Source organism: Cnephaeus nilssonii, assembly GCF_951640355.1.
Source record: "Cnephaeus nilssonii genome assembly, chromosome: 1".
Lineage (NCBI taxonomy): Eukaryota > Metazoa > Chordata > Mammalia > Chiroptera > Vespertilionidae > Cnephaeus > Cnephaeus nilssonii.
In genome coordinates this window covers 113,457,109-113,475,019 of record NC_137072.1, presented here as the reverse complement: position 1 = coordinate 113,475,019, position 17,911 = coordinate 113,457,109, and the positions used below count along the sequence as shown (strand labels likewise).

At 50.8% G+C, this 17,911-nt stretch overlaps 1 protein-coding gene across 1 annotated transcript in view; it reads right to left on the bottom strand.

Annotated features, from left to right (window-relative positions):
• HS3ST1 (heparan sulfate-glucosamine 3-sulfotransferase 1) overlaps window positions 1-16,352 on the bottom strand; it is a 29,528-nt gene extending 13,176 nt beyond the window's left edge. Inside the window, exons 1-2 of the mRNA XM_079772763.1 lie at window positions 16,260-16,352; window positions 15,534-15,828 (exon numbers count right to left, since the gene is read on the bottom strand). The gene's annotated coding sequence lies outside the window, so the exon portion shown is untranslated. The remainder of the gene's footprint in view (window positions 1-15,533; window positions 15,829-16,259) is intronic.
• Window positions 16,353-17,911: the final 1,559 nt, after the last annotated feature.

Here is a 17,911-nt window from a genome sequence, read left to right as displayed (position 1 = left end):
CACCCCTATGTTCTTTGCAGCAATATTTACAATGGCCCAAACACAGAAGCAACCTAGGTGTTCATCGATAGATGAATGGATAAAGATCTCATATTTCTCACAATGGAATATTACTCAGCCATAAAAAAGAATGAAATCTTGCCATTTGCAACAACATGGATGGACCTAGAGGGTATTATGCTAAGTGACACAAGTCAGAGGGAAAAAGACAAATACCATCCGATTTCCCTTACATGTGGAATCTAACAAGACAAAACCCATGAATAAAGTAAACAAAACAGAAACAGATCCATAGATACAGAGAACAAGCTGCTGGTTGCCAAGCTGATGGAGGGGAACTGGGGGAGGGGGAGTGAGAAAAAAAAGAAAAAAGAAGGAGGAAACAGTGGAAAGAAAAGCACCATGGCAACAAGAGGAAGCACAAAGTCCTGCGCTCGAAGCCCAGCAGGTGGCAAGTTGGGGCAAGGTAATGGAAAATCGTGGCAACCACAGGTTTGGCCCAAGGGCTTCTGTTAGTCTTTCCTTTGGATATGCATGTCCTTGTTTAACCTGATCATTTACACAGAGACATTTCAGTGAGCCCTGAGTACTGATGCGTACGGTGAACGGCACGGGGGATGAAACACTGACTCACACATCCCTGCCTGCAAGGAGCTGACGGGAGACAGGCATGGAAGCAATGAAAACACAGATCGTAGCTGGCCTTGGTGTTACATTGCCAGAATTTTATCCTTTTCGGAATTAAAGCATTGCCATTCATGCAATAGCCCTGGATAAAGCCATAGCACATAGCATTATCCTCCACCCCACACACATCCACACACTGCTGTTATTTCTATTTGGCCTTTACTTGAATTTTTTTTAAATAGTACTCAAGTTAAATATTCCTAAAGTCTTAAGCTCCAGGTTCTGCAAAAGGAATTAGTATTTCATTTCCCTCTGACACGAGCTTTAACTTAGCCAGAATGAATTTACTTTAAACAGGGCTGCCTGCCTTATTATCTTACTCATCTTCCAATCTTTAAATGCCACCTAATCCATTCAGAAGAACACCACCTGGTACTGCACTTGACACAGCCATCGCCGGGACCTCCCGTTAACTCTTCTTACAGTTTCAATGTCATCCGATTAAATATAATACTACATGTTAAGGTAAACCATCTCCAGACTGGTCAAGTATTCTTTCTGGATGATTCATGCCTTATACTTTTAAAATAATACACATTTATTATAACAAACTATTTGAAACAAGCTGGCCCATAAAGTACATTCGAGTAAGAAAAGGCAGCAGGTGAGGGCAATTCTGAACACAGCGGACTGCTCCCTCAGCAGAGCCAGTCGGCCTGGGAACCAGAGTGGTGGGGGCTCAGACACAGGCAAAGGCAGGCTCCTCCTTCAAGACCACAGCCACAGACATGGCCCTGGAGCAGGGGCCTGCAAAGCTGGGGAAATGCCCACGTAGCCACCATGAGAGAGTTCCGGAAAGGACGGGACACAGGCTGGCATTGACTTTGCCCAGAGAACATTTTCTCAGGTCACTCTGACCCCTGAGTGGGGCAACAAAGCCTGGCTGCCCATCTGAGCTCTGGGAACCTCAGCCCAATTGTCCTCCTTTCGGGAAAGACTGGTGTTTCTAGATATAATGATGGTATTTCCACTTCCCAACTACCAGGACCTGAGGTCCTTCACCCTTCAAGCCACAGTTCATTTGGCCGAAAATCCTGGATTCCTGGATCAGGCACAAGGCGGGGGGAGCCCTGCTCTGGAGCCAAGCCCACAGCATCCTAACAATGTCCCCTGTGCGTGAGGAGCCTCCCAGGACAAGGGAAAATGCAGTGCCTGACTGCGGGCATGCCAGGCTAAGCTGAGACAAACACCCATAGCTCAGTGCCTCCGCCCTGTGGCTGCTGCTTCCCCAAGGGTTGGTGGCAGGACTGTGCTCACTGAGCTGAAGAGTGCAGGTTGCCGCCTCTTAAAGCTCCAGGCTGGGATGCACCTGAGCTTTCTCAACCACACAAAGTCGCAGCCACGCTGACCTTCTGATAGGAAGGAAGGTGCAGCCCTCTTCCATGCCCGGTGCCACGAAGCGCACCGTTATTTATCACCGGTCGGGGAGGAGGTGGATCGGGAGAGCATCCAAGACAGACCTGAAAGAACATCACATTCCGACCTGGAGGAGAAAGGGCAGAGGTGCAGGATGTGAGGTGGAGGGAACAGCATGTGGAAAATGTGGAAACGTCCACATTCCGGGCTTATCCGGGAACAAGGGGTGGTGGCCCTGAGGTCAGAATATGAGGTGTGTGCACAGCGGGGAGGATGGGGAGAGACGATGCCTGGAAGATGAGGATGCGGCTGCCAGCCTGCGGGATTTGAATTCCATTGTGACTTTTACTATGAAACAAAGCAGGCAAAGATGAGCCCGCTTTGAGCTCCCCCGCATGCCTGCAGCGCTCGGGGTGAAACATCGCATTTAATCCTAAGGACTCTATGAAAAAGAGGGCACTGGGCCCTTAGACTATATTTTTTTCAACAATTATTCCTTGGTGCCAGGCACTGGTTTAGGTTTGACCCAGGTTTGGGCGCTCCCGACGACATCCCCATCCTCCTAAAATTTAATCTACTGAAACAGATTAAATAAGGGTATGAAAATATACAATTAGGCCTAGCCGATTTGGCTCAGTGGATAGAGCATTGGCCCATGGACTGAAGGGTCTGGGCTTTGATTCCAGACAAGGGTTTGATTCAGTTGCAGGCTTGATCCCTGGCCTCGGTAGGGGCTCATGTGGGAGGCAACCAATCGATGTGTCTCTTTCACATCGATGTTTCTCTCTCTGTCCACTCTTTAAAAATTAATGGAGAAATACCCTCATGTGAGAGTTAACAACAACAACAACAACAACAACAAATACATGATTAAAAATCCTGAGGAACATGTGAGGTTTAGAATGATTGTAACCTTTCCCAAGGGGATATGGTCATACAGTGGAGTATCTGAGCTCAGATATCTTCTTGGGTGAAGAGTCCTGATCCTGTAAATAATGGGGATCTGTGGGACATTCTGCATCAGGGGACAGGAAAGATGCCTGCTGATGGTTTTCAAAGTTTGCTCAGTTCGAAGGAGAGATTAACAGAGAAATACAGGGGTGGGCAAAATTAGGTTTACAGTTGTGAGTACATGAAAGAGTTTATTTATTCTTGTATTATTATTTATTAACTAGTGGCCCGGTGCACAAAATCCATGCACATTAAAAGGGAATTAATTAGAGGAAATATTTTAAGATTGCTATTTGCCCTTTAAAATAGAAGTGTCAGAGATGAAAGAAAATTAGTAAAATCTATATGAAAATCTTCCTCCTGTCAGAGTCTGGGGCTCACCATGGGACCCAGAGTCAAGTCCCCACCCACCCGCGTGCAGCTCAAAATCATGAGAGATCCAGACCCAGCCGGCCCCACTCCCATTGGGCGAGATCCAGACCTGGCTGGCCCCACCCTGTCAAGCCCCACCAGGTGGGGAGCACAGCCTCAGGTCTCCCGTCAAGCCCCGCTGGGCGGAGGGCATGGCCTGAGTTCCCCCTACAAGCTCTGCTGGGTGGGGGGTATGGCCTGAAGTCCCCCATTGTGCCCCACTGGGCTGGGGACTTGGCTTGAGGTCCCCTGGCCTGGCGCCGGGGGGGCATGGCCTGAGGTCCCCCACCCTGGCCCGGTGCCACACAGCCTCAGGTTCCTGCTGATGGCTCATTATGGCTTGTTACGGGAACCTGGCCTCCACTGTGGCGCAGCCATTTTATGATGGTGTGACGGAGTGAGGGTCAATTGGCATATTACCTCTTTATTATATAGGACTAGAGGCCCGGCACATGAAATTCACACATGGGTACAGTCCCTAGGCCTGGCCTGTTACCAGGGACATCTTTCCCGGGTTCCCACAGCTGGCCCCGCCCCCTGCTGCCACCCAACCCTGGTTCATCATTTGCCATTGGGTGATCGGTGCCTGACAGCCAGGGGAAGGGACCTAGAGGTTGGCTGTTCCCGCCTGCTCGCCAGCCCCTCCACCGCTGCTGGTCACCCTCTGTGTGTGGGGTGACCAGCAGGGCAGGGCCTTGGCCTGGCACCCTGCATCCCCCAGTTCCCTATTTGCCATCAGGTGCTTGGAACCTACTGGCTGGGGAAAGGGACCGAGAGGTGGTCAGTGCACCTCATAGTGACTGGTCTAGCAGCCATTCTGGTTGTTCCGCCATTAGGGTCAATTTGCATATTACCCTTTTATTATATAGGATAGAGGTCCGGTGCATGGGGGCCCTGGATTGGGATGGAGGTCCCCGCTGGGGGGGCACAGAAAGCCTGGGAAAGGGGCCATGCCCCCGATTGGGGCGGTGGGTCCCGGCAGGCCTGGGCAAGGGGCTGGTAGTTCTGGTCTCTGGTCGTTCTGCCATTTCAGTCGCTGGGCTTTTATAATATAGGATTATTACATTATTTTCCATATGAACAACTGTAAACATACTTTTGCCCACAAGTTACAAAGCTGGGGAGGAAAAAAGAAAGGGAAAGCAGAAGAATATGACGTTTGTATTTCAGCTGAGGCCAGTGATAACACAGACCTAAAGCTGAGCAGGATCCAGCACACTGCAGTATACAAGCACGAATGTAAACAGTTGCTCAAGGGGACAAGGGATCATTGTAGGGTCGCTGTATCCACTAACCATCCTCGTCCACTGTTTCAGATGTCTGTATGCCTCAGTTTCCCCTTCTGTGATTTTGGCCTGTGAGCATATGACCTAGTTTTTTGGGTGATGGGACCTGCAGGCTTTTGAGAAAGATTTACTTCTCTGATGAAAAGAAAAGAGTCTCCCAATCTTGTTCCCCTCCCACACTGGAGCAGATGAGGGAGGCTCCTGAGGCACACCATGGCCCTCTCTCCTGCTGGACAGCCAGCAGCCAGATGGACAGAGGGGACTAGAAGACACCCCACATCTGGATCTTTAATGGCATTCTTGATATGCTTTTCAAACAAAATCAGGTTTATCAGAGAGAAAAGCTAATGAAGACTACTAAGGGCTGTGTTATGGACACTCAGTACCAGGCTCTCAAATGGGTGTTTGGCGTACATTACAGCATGTGATTCTCCCAGCAAAAAATAATGAGGGCGTACAATTCCGTTCAGCAGGTAAGGCAACCAAGATTTGGGAAAACAAAGTCATTTCCCCAGTGCCAAATAGCTTTGGGAGCAGGGCTAAGTCCCCAGGAACTCCTCCCTGTTCAGGGTCCACGGATGCTCAGGCCTCCCAGAAATGGCCCTTTCCTGGCCTGTGTGTGAGGATGGGGCTCAGGGATCAGGAGGGGGTCAGCATTTCACAGGGAGGAGTCAGGGAGGGAGAGATGTCTCCTTGAAAAGCTCTCTAGTAAGAGCTGATGATGAATACATGGAAAATTACAACCAAGCCAAAAGAAACAACCAATCATCTGGAAGTCCGAGGAGAACAAGGGGCACCGTGGCCAATCCCAGCACAAGGTGGCACATGGGTCCCTTGTCTTCAGCTGTTACTGGTGATGTTATGCCATGGACGAACACTGTTTACATCATGTTCCATATTCTTCCCAGTTTCACTATAACAGACTCTGTGCCCTTCCCTCAAGGTCAGGGGCTTGACATTGGAGTCCTGAGAAGCCTGGGGAAGGGGAGAGGGTGTGGACTTACTTAAATGACTGGGTCAGAGGATATAAGCAGGGAATCCCGACGTCGGCCTTGCTACTAAATGTCACTTGATTTCCATGCTCTTCAAACCTTTGGTCTGCTTGGAACACTTTTACCGCCCGTCTTCTCTTCTGTTTTCTTTTCGTCCCTGCCCTCCTACCCTGGATCTCTCCCTCTCTCCCTCCCTTTCTCTCTCTGTACCTTGTGTCTTCCATCCCTTTTCTACGTTGCTCCTTCTAATCTTTTGATTCAGAAAATGAAAGCATGATGTTGGCTTGAATTATATAAGTGAAGACTTAAAGACACAAAGGGCACGGGACTCAGACACTCTCCCATGAATATGATGAATTCCATGCATGAGTTCCAGTCTGTGGTCTCTGTGACGTGACACCGAGTTTGCAAGCTAGAGGCCGACATTGCTTCTGTCATCTCAGTAACAGCACCTTTTTGTCTAAGGTGCCCTGTAAATGTTTGACATAACTTTGTTTTAATGCATTGCTAAGTGACCCTCTGCTATAATTTTAATTATGTCCATTCTGCAGCCGTGGAAGCTGAGGCTCAGAGATGAGAAGTAACTCACCTCTTGTTATGTGGCTGAGAAGTCGCAAAGTGGACTCTACTGGATCTCTCAGGCTGGTGCAGCCTGCATGCTAACCATTAGGCGGCTCTGCCTTTTTTCTGGTCCATATTCCATTTGAATACATCGTTAGAAAGCAGTTCAGGTTACATGAGGGGTTAGTAATATTATATGCAACAGAAACTGGTTATTTTGGCAGAAGCCATATCTCACTACCTAGGAAAGCACAAAACTCTTCTTTGGAAAAGTCTGCATGCAACAAAAGTCTTGTTACTTTAGTCCCTCACCAGGTTACTACCTGGAATGGAAACAGCCATTTCACAGCCACCCTCGGAACAACATACTCCAGCAGCCTTAGGGGAAACCTGCTCAATTTTACAACCTGAGGTCATGGCCTTAGGAGGAACCAGTCTGAAAGGCCCTCTAACAGCTTTATAAGCCTTGGGTTCAAGGAGGAGGGAGCAATTGCAGGTGTGAGTTTGCAAAGCACAAAGCTCCCCTTCAGTGAACTCACTGGGGCCCTTGTGTGAGCCTCATCTTTCCACATCCAGCCCTCCAGAGATGAGGTGCTGCCTTCGTGGGCCAAACGCTGCCCTGGTGGCCTCACGGGTTTGAAATACCTCCTTCCCAGGGGGTGTTGGGAATAACCTGTGCATGCCTTCCAGACATGGGAGAGAATCTGGCTAACCTATTAAAGGCACTGAACATTCTGATTTGGTCCACAATCCTTTTGCTTCTTTCAGCAAAAAAGTAAGACTGCCTTGCTCTGATCTGTTACATAGCCCATCAGAGCAAACGACCCTCCCTTTTCTCCTTCAACCAGACTCTGGCTAAGTCATTTTACCTTCAAGATTTCTGGACTCTATCCTCCCTAACTCCTTAGGGTTCTGGAACTTTCCCCAAAGTAATAGCTCTCAGAACTGTCAGCAGAAGAATAGGAATGTTTGCCCTGGCTGGTGTGGCTCAGTTGGTGGAGCATCGTCCTGTGCACTGAAAGGTCACCAGTTTGATCCTAGGCCAGGGCACATGCCCAGGTTGTGGGCTCAATCCCAGGTCCGGTGAATTCCCAAGACAATCAATGTTTCTCTCTCACATCAACATCTCTCTCTCTCTCTCTCTCTCTCTCTCTCAACTATTTTTTAAAAAAGAATAGGGATGTTTAAGAAACTATAGGACTTTCCATTAAATTTAAATTTCAGAAAACAATAAGTAATTTCTTAAGATTTAGTGTCTTGGATAGACCCGTACTAAAACAGTCTATGTTGTTGATCTGAAATTGAGATTTAATTGGGTGTCCCCTATATTTATTTGGTAAATCTAGCAACTCCACAGGAGAAGAGTATAAGTTTTCTTGAGCATTATGCTAGCCACTTCATATTGGCAGCCCCTTTTAATCCTCATTAGAATGTAGAAAAAGTGAGGCCCCAGAAAGACTGTCTATTTCTCAGGAAGATACAGTCAGTAAGCAGGAGATGAAAAATTCCAACAGATGTGACTTTGAAAGCCATGTCTTTCCCCACATGAATAACTCCAAAATCTAATCTGGAAACCTGTCATTGATACCTTCTCCCTCCTTCCCACTCAGGACACAGAGAAAAATCTGGTTTAAGACATCATTGAAGGAAAGTGCAAGCAAGTTTTCCGGAGGAGGCGCTCAGCGCTTTCTCTCCGAGCCACTGAAGGGTTTCTTTTTCTGAGCACAGCGAGGCGAGCTTGCTTTTCATTTCAGCTGCATCTGCAATCCACCTTCCTCCCCTGTATTTTAACTGCTGATACAGGACTCTGATTTACTCTCCTAAACGAAAGAGTGAGGACATTTACATAAAACCATCTACCGCGCGGTGTACCTAATCTGCAGGAATTCTAGGGGAAATTCAACAAGACACAAAATGCAGCCCGGAAAGTGCTGAAATGGAAGTTCCTGATGAATAAAGGACAAAGGGAAGTGTTTTAAATCTAAATATTTCTCTCTGCTTATAGAAAATGTGGGCCACTCGGTCCTCCCAGGATCTCAGGAGCCTCCACCTTGAGCCATCCCCTCGAGGCCGGTGGAGAGTCTAGGCCCTGGGTCCGGGGTCTGCAGCCTTCGTTCTGAGGGTCTGAGGAAAGTCCTTCACTTCCAGACCTCAGTTTCCTTAAGCAGAACATGGAGAGGCTCCAAGCTTCCGTCTCCCTTGAAGGACTGGGTCGAGGAGGAAAAGGCGATGGTGGGTATTATCATACTATATAAAAGTAAGGAATTGTCACTGTCATTCTTTTTATTCTTTTTTTCACTCTTCTTCCATTGGTTTCATTCTTTTCATAAGCAAAGTGCTTTTGCATGGCCAGAAACTACTCAGCGAAGGCTTGTGTGAATGGGCTGACCACATTGGGAACCCCTGAAACGGACAAATGAGTTCTCAGGAAGGGTTTGGGGGCTCCCGCAATTTTGATTCTATTTGATCATCCTTCTTTGGCTTGTCTCTCTATGTCCCTGTCTTTCCTCAAATATTTCTTCCCTCTTTTTTTTTTTAAAAAAATATTTTTATTATTTCAGGGAGGAAGGGAGAGAGAGATAGAAACATCAGTGATGAGAGAGAATCATTGAGTGGCTGTCTCCTGCACGCCCCCTGCTGGGGATCAAGCCAGCAACCCGGGCAAGTACCATTGACTGGAATGAACCCGGGACCTCTATCCATCCACTAAGCCAAACCGGCTAGGGCTACTTCTTCCTTCTTGAAGCCTTCCCAAATTCTCCCAGGCAGAAATGCATCCTCTTGTTTATTTTCTGAGCAACTAACTACTACTAGGAGCACAGACACAGTGTCCCAGAAACTGGTGTCAGAAATAATACCCCGTCTACATCCTGCTCTCAGAGGGCACCTACTCTGAAGGGGGGGTGAAGGATAGTAGCCAGGGGAGCCCCTGAAGTAACAAGGTAAACACTATTGTACAAAGGCATGCCGTGGAAGAACGTGTTGCAATGAAAGAAAGCAGTGGGTGACTGGAAGGGATGGGGTCTTGGGAAAGGTCTGCCCAATGACACAGGCAGAGGCCCAACCATTATGCACTGACCCCTCACAGGTAAAGCTCCCAGCTCATCTGACTGCCATGCTAGGCTGCAGGTTCCTCAGCAAGAACTATGTTTTACCTCGTGCACAGCCTCCCTGGCAACAACACTCAACAGCAACGCCCGGGAAAGAGCTGAGACAGGGTGTATCAGACTTTCAAGGGCATAAGTACCTTCCACACAGACAACACATTTTTTAAATACTTCATTTTCGTGATGCAAAAATGAAATTGCTTAATAAAAAATGTCTTTGCCAGGTAAATAGATTAAAGCTTTAAAAAAATATCTTCACTAATGATAGGGTGCTGACTTCAAGTTGAGAAGCACATACCTAAACAGTTCCTGGTACTAATCAGATACTTGGTTAAGAACATAATGAAGCTCTGGCCACTGTGGCTCAGTTGGTTGGAGCATCCACCCAAATATCAAAAGTCAGTGGGCTGAATTCCCAGTCAGAGCATATACCCAAGTTGCAGGTTTAATCCCCAGTCGGGGCAGGTAGGGGAGGCAACCAATAGATGTTTTTCTCTCACATTAATGTCTCTCTCTCTTTCCAAACTTCCTCTCTCTAAAATACACTTTTTTAAAGTTATAAAAGAAAAGATGCTGAATGTCAGAGTTCTGAGAGTCAAAATTCAATAGTAAAGACCTCCTTCCCACACTCTTCACTCACCTTAGTAATCGACTTGTTTGGGATCATGTATTAATGTTTCCCATGCTGGTCTATCATTTCCTAGAGGGCTCGCCCTTGTTGGTTTTGTTTGTTAATGTATTCCAGCACTTAATTCAGTGAATGGCACATGTGCTCAATGAATGTGCTCAATCATCAATCTCATTAAAATTAAGAGTATAGTCAGTTATCATGAGTTTACTCACAATAGCGACTCCCAGAATATAATCAAAGTTCCAAACTCCCACACCTGAAAACCTTTCCTGTGTGACCATGAAACTTGGTCATATGGACTCAGAGACTGAACTCTGAGATCCCTAGTTTTACCCCAACCCCCTGACCCTTCCTATGGTCCTCCAGCGACTTACTGTTATCCGTGGCACATCACTCTCTAACATGGGGTAGATGTTACTTATCCATCTCCCTCATATCTGTCTCTTCCATGAGAAGATATGAACAAGGGCACCCCCTGTTTTACTCCCTAGGGTGTCCCCAGAGAGCAGAACATCACTTGGTACATGGTTGCAACTCAATAAACACATGTTAATGGAAAACATTTGATCGTTGTAACTACTCATTAGGGCAGGGAAAGGAACACTGCATGCATCTGTAAATGGGAAGGTTGCTCACTGGAACACAGCCTACACTGCACGCCCAGCACAATCTTGCCCTGATATTCTGGGTAACTGATTTCGCTAAGTCTCACATTGCAACCAATTTCTTCTCTAGCCCCCAAAACCAGAGGCCGCATATTGGGGGCCCTTGGGACAAATCGGAGGCCTACCTACATAGGTGTTTTGTTTGGCCCATTTGGTATTATTTTAAAATATTGAATTAGCTGTGAGTACTTGAAAGTCAGTAGATCCTATGTAAAATTGTGAACTTACAGACTATGCTGAAAACACACACACACACACACACACACACACACACACACACCAGATCTGGCAAGACTGGGCCTGAGGCCCCACTGGGAACCCCTGTGCTGGATCCTAGCCATAGCACCCTCCCTCCCCACCCCGCCTCCACTACCCAGGCCTATTTCTAAGGTTTTTACTTGCTGGGCCACTGAAATGCATTTGAGTTTGCGACCCCTGCTGGAAAGCAACCAGAAAACATGCAACACAGAGGAAAAAAAGTAAAGAAAAAATGCCCACTGGGATCTATTTCCATTACGTTCAGGCTATTCCTTGGAAGAATAATGTATCCTTTCTCTAGAACTCGCATGGTTCCACATAACTATTGACAAATTATGGCCCTGTAAGTATTATTCTAATGGCCCGAAAAAGCTAGGAGCTTATTCCCTGTGGGTAGAGGAAGCCAAGAATACCTCACGCCAGAGGCAGGCCCAGAGATGAATGGTGAGAGGCTGGGCGTCCGCTCGTGACAGATCAGGCTAACTCAGAGAGAAAGCAAGTTTACTTGGAGACCAGTTACCTCCAGGGATTGATGAGAGGCTGCAGGGCCAGGGCTGGAAAATGAGAAGGATGAAGGGAACCTAGGCACTAAGGAACGTGCCAGGTTCACGCCACAGGACTGCACCCCGGGGACACCCTGCAACACCTGTGCGGCTGCACATGCCACTTGATTCATGACCCACGGCGGTCAGCAAGCACTCCGCTGCCCTGTGTCCTTTAGCTCATTCCTCAGGGCTCCAGGTCTCAGGTGGGATCACCCATGGGGCTCTGGCCCAGGGCCTGGAGATATGGACAAGGAGAAGGAGCCCACGGCCACTGAGAAGTCTCTCCTGGAGAGGAAGGCTGTGCCCCCTGGATTAGAGCGCTGCTTGGTTGCTGGGCACCTTCCAGAGCACAAAAGTCCCCCTGGGTTTGGAGGAGTCTCGGTGGCGGTGGGAGGGAGAGGGCGAGCCAGCACAGGTGCGGAATGAGAACAGGCAGACCTGAACTTCCGTCTGGAACCCTTTGTACCTTCAGAACGTTCATTAACGTTTCTGATCTGCGGATTCCAAACCTTTAAAAATAGAAAGGATGCCATCTGCCTGCGCACAGCCCAGGGATGCCGTGAAGATGCCGTTCAAGCATCCGTGCGTGATTTCAGAAATACTTATCAGACATCGATTAGGTGCCCGGCACTTAGCTGTGTCCTGGGGACAAACTCTGAACAACGCTGCAAAGGCCATCGAGAGCCAGTACTTTATGCCGATGACAGATTTAGACCGGGGAGGCCCGGGTCATCTCCCCAGACTGATCATGTGTCACTTCTCCAATGGACACACTCCTCTGCAATTGTCCTTCTTTTCTGATTCATCAGTAGCAGGCCCCTTCCTCCAAAAATATATTATCTTAAGACATTCGAAGTGCATTAAGCTAAAAAGAAAAAGAAGAAAAAAAAAAACAAACCTCTAAAACATTCTACTCTGATCCTAAAACCAAGCAAGTAGTGGCCTGAGAAGCCGTGGGGCCTGGTGCTGGTGGGTTTCAGGTAGAGCGCTCACAAGGCACCTTGCGTGAAATCCTCTCCATTCAGACTATGTAATCCACACAGACACATGCAGACTACAGTGAGCACTGCAACAAACGAAATCAAGTTTGTAGGAAAGGCAAATAGCCCTGCGCATTTAGAATCAGCAAAAGGCTCTTCACAGGCATTGTCTCGCTTTCTCATAAGAGTCTTTCAATCTCTGAGTTGCAGAGGAAGAATCCAAAGTTCAGAAGGAGGAAAAACCATTTGCCTAGCATGTGGGGGAAAGAAGTGGCCTCCAAATTCAGCTAGCACACCGCCATCCTCCCGCTGGGAAAGGGCAGCCATACTAGACAGCACTGGGCCATTATTGCGATTTGAAAGAAGATCAACACTTACCCCAAAGTGATGGGGAACAACCCAGGTCTTTCCCAGTACCAGCCGGAAAATTATGGCTTTCTACAAGAGCTGGAAAGTTCCTGCACTTCCCACCAGCAGCTAGAAAGCTGTAACTCCTCACTCCTCCAGGACTGTCTCTCAAGGAGGTTCCCCGGCCGAGAGGCACGGCCTGAAACCTGGTGCCTGGGCCATGACCCTGGATCCAGGCTCAGTCCCATCGGGACATCAATACATGTTACTGTCTTCCCTCCATCCCCCCCTCCAAATGCTAGCCTCAACAGAGAGAACATGACTCAGTACTCCAGGCTGGCATGTGCCAGTCTGGGTGAATGCCATGGTCTGGGAAAAGCAGGGGCACTGATCAAGCCGTTGCCCCCCAGCCAGTCCATCTGCCTGGCCCCTTTCTGATCACCAGCACATTTTCATTCAAGACAAACGTCCGCATTACCTTTTCTTTCAAGAGCTTGGGGGACTTTTCCAGCAAAAGAATTTCTTCTTTTGACAACACAAGCACAAGCCCCAACTAGACTGCGGAGCCCGGGTTCCGGGACACCTACACCTTGCAAAGCACTGCTTTACACACAGGCCTGGAGGCCTCCTACCAGGCACCCAACGGAGCCTAGAGCCTGGGGGTTCCCTGCTCCCATCCGCAAGCTCAAGGTACCACTTTCTCACCAGTTTTCCAAAACAGATAGAAAATCTCCCATCTTAAAGTTACAGTGTCTTGCTCACCAGGCAGCCCCGGCCTGGATCTGCAGCCCAGAAAAAATGCTCCAGAATCCTCAGGAAGGGACCCTCCGTCAAGCTACTGTCCTAATTCACTGCTGGCTTAGCAGTGCTTCGTCACAAAGTCGCCCCCTTGTCAAACTCCGCTGGCAGAGTTAGAGGGCCCTCCTGAAGCCAGGAGAGGCTCCTTTCCGAGGAGCTCTCGCTCTGCCTGGCGCTGGGGGGACCTTATGTAACAGCGTGGTCCATTTCAAGGTGCTATTTCTGCAGTCCTAGGGGAGGAACGCATCCCAGCCCTGGAAATACAAAGCATAAGGCGGGGATTTCTTTGCAGCAGACGCGTTCCTGTCCTGGAATTTCACCAGGTCAGGCGGATGCTGTTCCCAATTGTTACTGGGAAAGCAGAAAGCAGAATCAGAATTCCCGGCGCAGAAAGGTGGGCTTTACAAACGCAGGGAGGCAGAAGTTAGGGTGTCTCCCCCTCCTTTTTTTTTTTTTAAAGATGGAATTCCTGAAATTAACCTTTGAGTGGAAGCTGGTCATTGGGTTTCAACAAATTAGGGTGAGATCGGGCTGCAAAGCAAGAACTCAGGAGTCAGATCCGGAGACTCCTGCGTGCGCGCGGGCTGCTGCCGCGGACGCCCTGGAAGCAGGGCGCCCGGGCGCAGGGGACGGGCTCCCCCGGCGGGCGAGCCGCGGGCGGCGCAGCGGAGCCAGCGGTACCCGGGTTCCCAGCACTCCGGCGGCTGGAGGAGGAGCGGGTGGGGTGCGCTGTGCTCCTCCGTGATCCCTGGGCCGCTCCCGGCGGCTGCTCCCTGCCAGCGGTGGACCGCTTCTGGGATCGCAATTCGAAGACAGTGGATTTGGACTCACCACCCCAATCGCCCTCCCTCCCCCAAAGCAGCTTGGTGCAAGTACCGGATAAAAATAGCCGGCAGAGAACTGTGGGGGAGGAGCAAGACCCGCGCGAGTCGAGGCGAGGATGCGACTGGTCGTGCAAAGTAGGGGGGCCGAGGAGGAGGGATGCGCCCCCGCTCGGGAGAGAGGGGCCCGCGTGTTCAAGGAGGTGCCTGGCGAGTCCACGAAGGGTAAGACATACAGCGCCAACCCAAGCCGTGGCACCTAGCACACCCTGTGCCCGGCTCCGGATCCCCCAGCTTCCCCAGCCCATCCCGGGCTCTCCCTTCTGTTCCGGGGCAGGCGGGGCCAGCAGGGGCGCAGCGCGCTCTGTCTCTGGGCTCCGGAGCGCACCTGGAGAAGTCAGCCTCCTCCTCGAGGGCGCCCATCGCTTGGAGCTGGGGCTCCGGCTCCCACCGCGGGTCGGCACCCCGCCACCCCTCACCCTCATCCGCTGCCGCCACCCAAGTTGCTCGAAATAGAAACAGAGGCAGGAAAAAAAAAAAGAGGAGGATGTAAAAAGTAACGGGAAAAATCAGGGTAGTGTATAATTGCCATTGGGGAAAGAGGCTACTTGCTGTCAGGCCTGCAGCCTCAGTCTCCCCGCTCCCAAGCATCCCCGCCCCTCGGAGATGCTCCTTCTCTTTTCCACTCCAACCGGACAAGGTTTCCCCAGCCTAGATGCGCCCTCGACCTGAGGACTTTTTGCTGACTGTCTCCCCGCCCCAGTTCCCAGCTCCAGTGGTACCGGGATCGCTGCGCTCTGCCCTCCGGCTTTCCCTAATGGTCCTAGGGAGCATCGGCGGCCAGGATCCAACCTCCCGCTCTGCGAAGGCAAACACCATCCAATCCACGAATAGTCAGAAACCCCGATACCCGCCAGCAAAAAATAAACTGTCCCTCCGGACTTGCAGAGCTGGGGGTGGGGGCTTTGGGGGGCAGGGCGGGAGGTGAGGAGGATAGGAAAACCCCGTCTCTCCTTCCTTGTCCCCCTACATCCACTACACTTGCTCCAGCCCCCACTCACCTTGAGCCCTGAGCTGGCACTAAGTCCAGGACGCCCGGTCGGAGCACCTGGCACGCCCGGTGTCTCGCCACTCACCTGAGCTGCGCTGCGGTCCAGCAGGTCCGCCCCCCGAAGAAGTCGGCTCTCGGGCTGGGCCATGGGCAGCGCCGTCGAGCAGCGGTGGCCGGCGGAGCGAGGTTCGGGACGCCCCGGGACAGGCAGGAGAGAAGAAGGGGCGCGGGCACCCGGAGACGCGGCTGGCTGTGGCGTCCGCTCACTGTTGCCTGCGCGCTGGCGACTTTGCAGGCAGGAGGCTCGGAGCTGAGTCCCTCCGAGGGGAGGAGCCGGAGGAGGAGCAGGAGCAGGAGGAGGGGCCGCAGGAGGCCGGGCCCTGGGGGAGAGCGCGTTGGGCAGAGGAAGATCGCGAGCGCCCACTGCTGCCAGGCCCGCTCCGGTGCTGCCCGAGTGCAGCCCGCGGGGTGCTGGGCTGTCCGCTCCGCGCTCCGTGCGGCCAGCGGGGCCAGCACCGGAGCTCGGCATCAGCCGGCAGGTGTAGGAGGCCTTGGCCCCGCCCACCTGAGTGGCCGTCCCAGGGGCAGGGAACCGGCGCGGCCCGGAGGGTGGGGCCGGGGGAGGGTGGAGTGACTGTGCCTTCGCTGCAAAACTGGCGTGTCCGGTTCACGCCCTTACCCTGCTGGGAAAGGGCAGGTCCGAACCCCGAGGCCACCTCTTCCCCACTCTGCAGTCCCACAGGGTCCCCGGGACCCGCGCCCCTTCCTAATGGGTCTGCACCGCGTTTTCCCTTCCCGGTCGGTGACCCACCTGAGGCTCCGCTTCTCCCTGCACCGCCTGGGAAGCAGAGGGAGGCATCCGCTCCGGCTCAGGCTCACCGAGGGGCCTGGCTGGGACACCCGCCGCAAGGCTGCCTGAGCCAGCATCCGCGTGAGGAGCGGGCTCCCCAGCGCTCTTGTCGCCATTGAACACGCCCTCTCCCTCCGGTTCGGTTCGGTTCGGCGCCTGGCGGTGGGTGAGGATCTTCCACGAGAGCTCAGAGAATTCAGCTCTGCTTTGCTAGTGCGCTGGATTGCAACCTCAGCTCTGACACTGAGTAGGGTCTCCCTGCCCTTCCCCCGTTCCTGTAGGTGGGAGGTTTTCTGTGAGAATGACTAGCATTCAGTAGTTCACCTTCACAGTGAAGATTTCCAGGGGCTTGGGGCTGGGATCTCCTTGGAAAAGCGGGGCTGCCTGCTTACCCACTTACCCAACACAAAGCAAGTCACTTCTCAGGCAGGTCATCAAACTTGTTTTTAAAAAATTCCAAAGAAACATCAAAATACAACAGTAAAATTTTTTTAGATGAGATTCCATGTCTAAAATAGTGGAAGATACATTTTTGGACAAATTCAAATATGTCACTAGAGTTTTGAAAGTCTTTCATTAACTTTGCTTAGCTTAAAAATACTCTTCCATCTAAAGAATGGTTCCCATAGTGTTCGGTAGGAAGTTACCCATGAGCAGCTGGGGTGGGGCCGGCCCTGGGGTGCTGGCAGCTGTCAGACCAGCGTTGCCTCTCTATGGGAGGCCCAGCACCCAGCAGACCTCGAGGGGGCAGGTTCCAAACCTGTTCTTGAGCAAGCTCAGAGCAAAATGACACGACCTCCATGAGACCTTACTAAGGCCCTGGACTAATTATAATAAAATTTACATTGAGGTTTTCACACACACACACACACACACACACACACACACACACACACCTTGTGGGTTTTTTCGTATGCATTCTGGGTAAGGACATGCGAACAAGGAATATTGTTACAGAGCATTTTTCTGTCAATCATCCCTGAATGCAAATCAAAGTCTCCACCCAGAAAATACCTCATTTAAGCCATATAACCAGGAGTTCAGGGCCATTGACTCCTCACTGGCCTACTCCTTATTTGGAATGTATCTCCCATAACTCCCACTTTGCTTTACTTTCATTTGGTTGGCCTTCAAATCTTTTCTGCATTGATGAGAAGAACTAAGGTCCTAGCAAATAACCCCAACCAGTAACATCTTTTTGGCTCCGTGACTCGGATTGCACAAACCATAAGTTCTCTGGCCACAAGGCTGGAGAAAGGGCTTCTTGTCCAGGATCAGGAGGGGGAGCAGCAATTCTAGTTAAAAGGGGCTAACTGCCTGCAAGCGGAAAACTAAAGTAAAATCTGAGTGCCCGGCAATGAACTGGCACCGACGATATGAGGCACATCTTCCCTCCAGTCTGTGCAAGCAGACACTCTCAGGAGACTGGGGCCTGAGGGTCCTTGTGGAGGTATCGGAGGGTCACTCTCGTGAACTGCCAGGGCCTCCAGAATACAACTGTAATTAAACTTGACCCCTCAGGGAAGGTATATAAGGTTTGGTCGCCCAGCACTCTGGATCCTCACGGTTGTTTTAGAGGCAGGTGGTGAGAGAAACCGAGACACGTCAGCGGA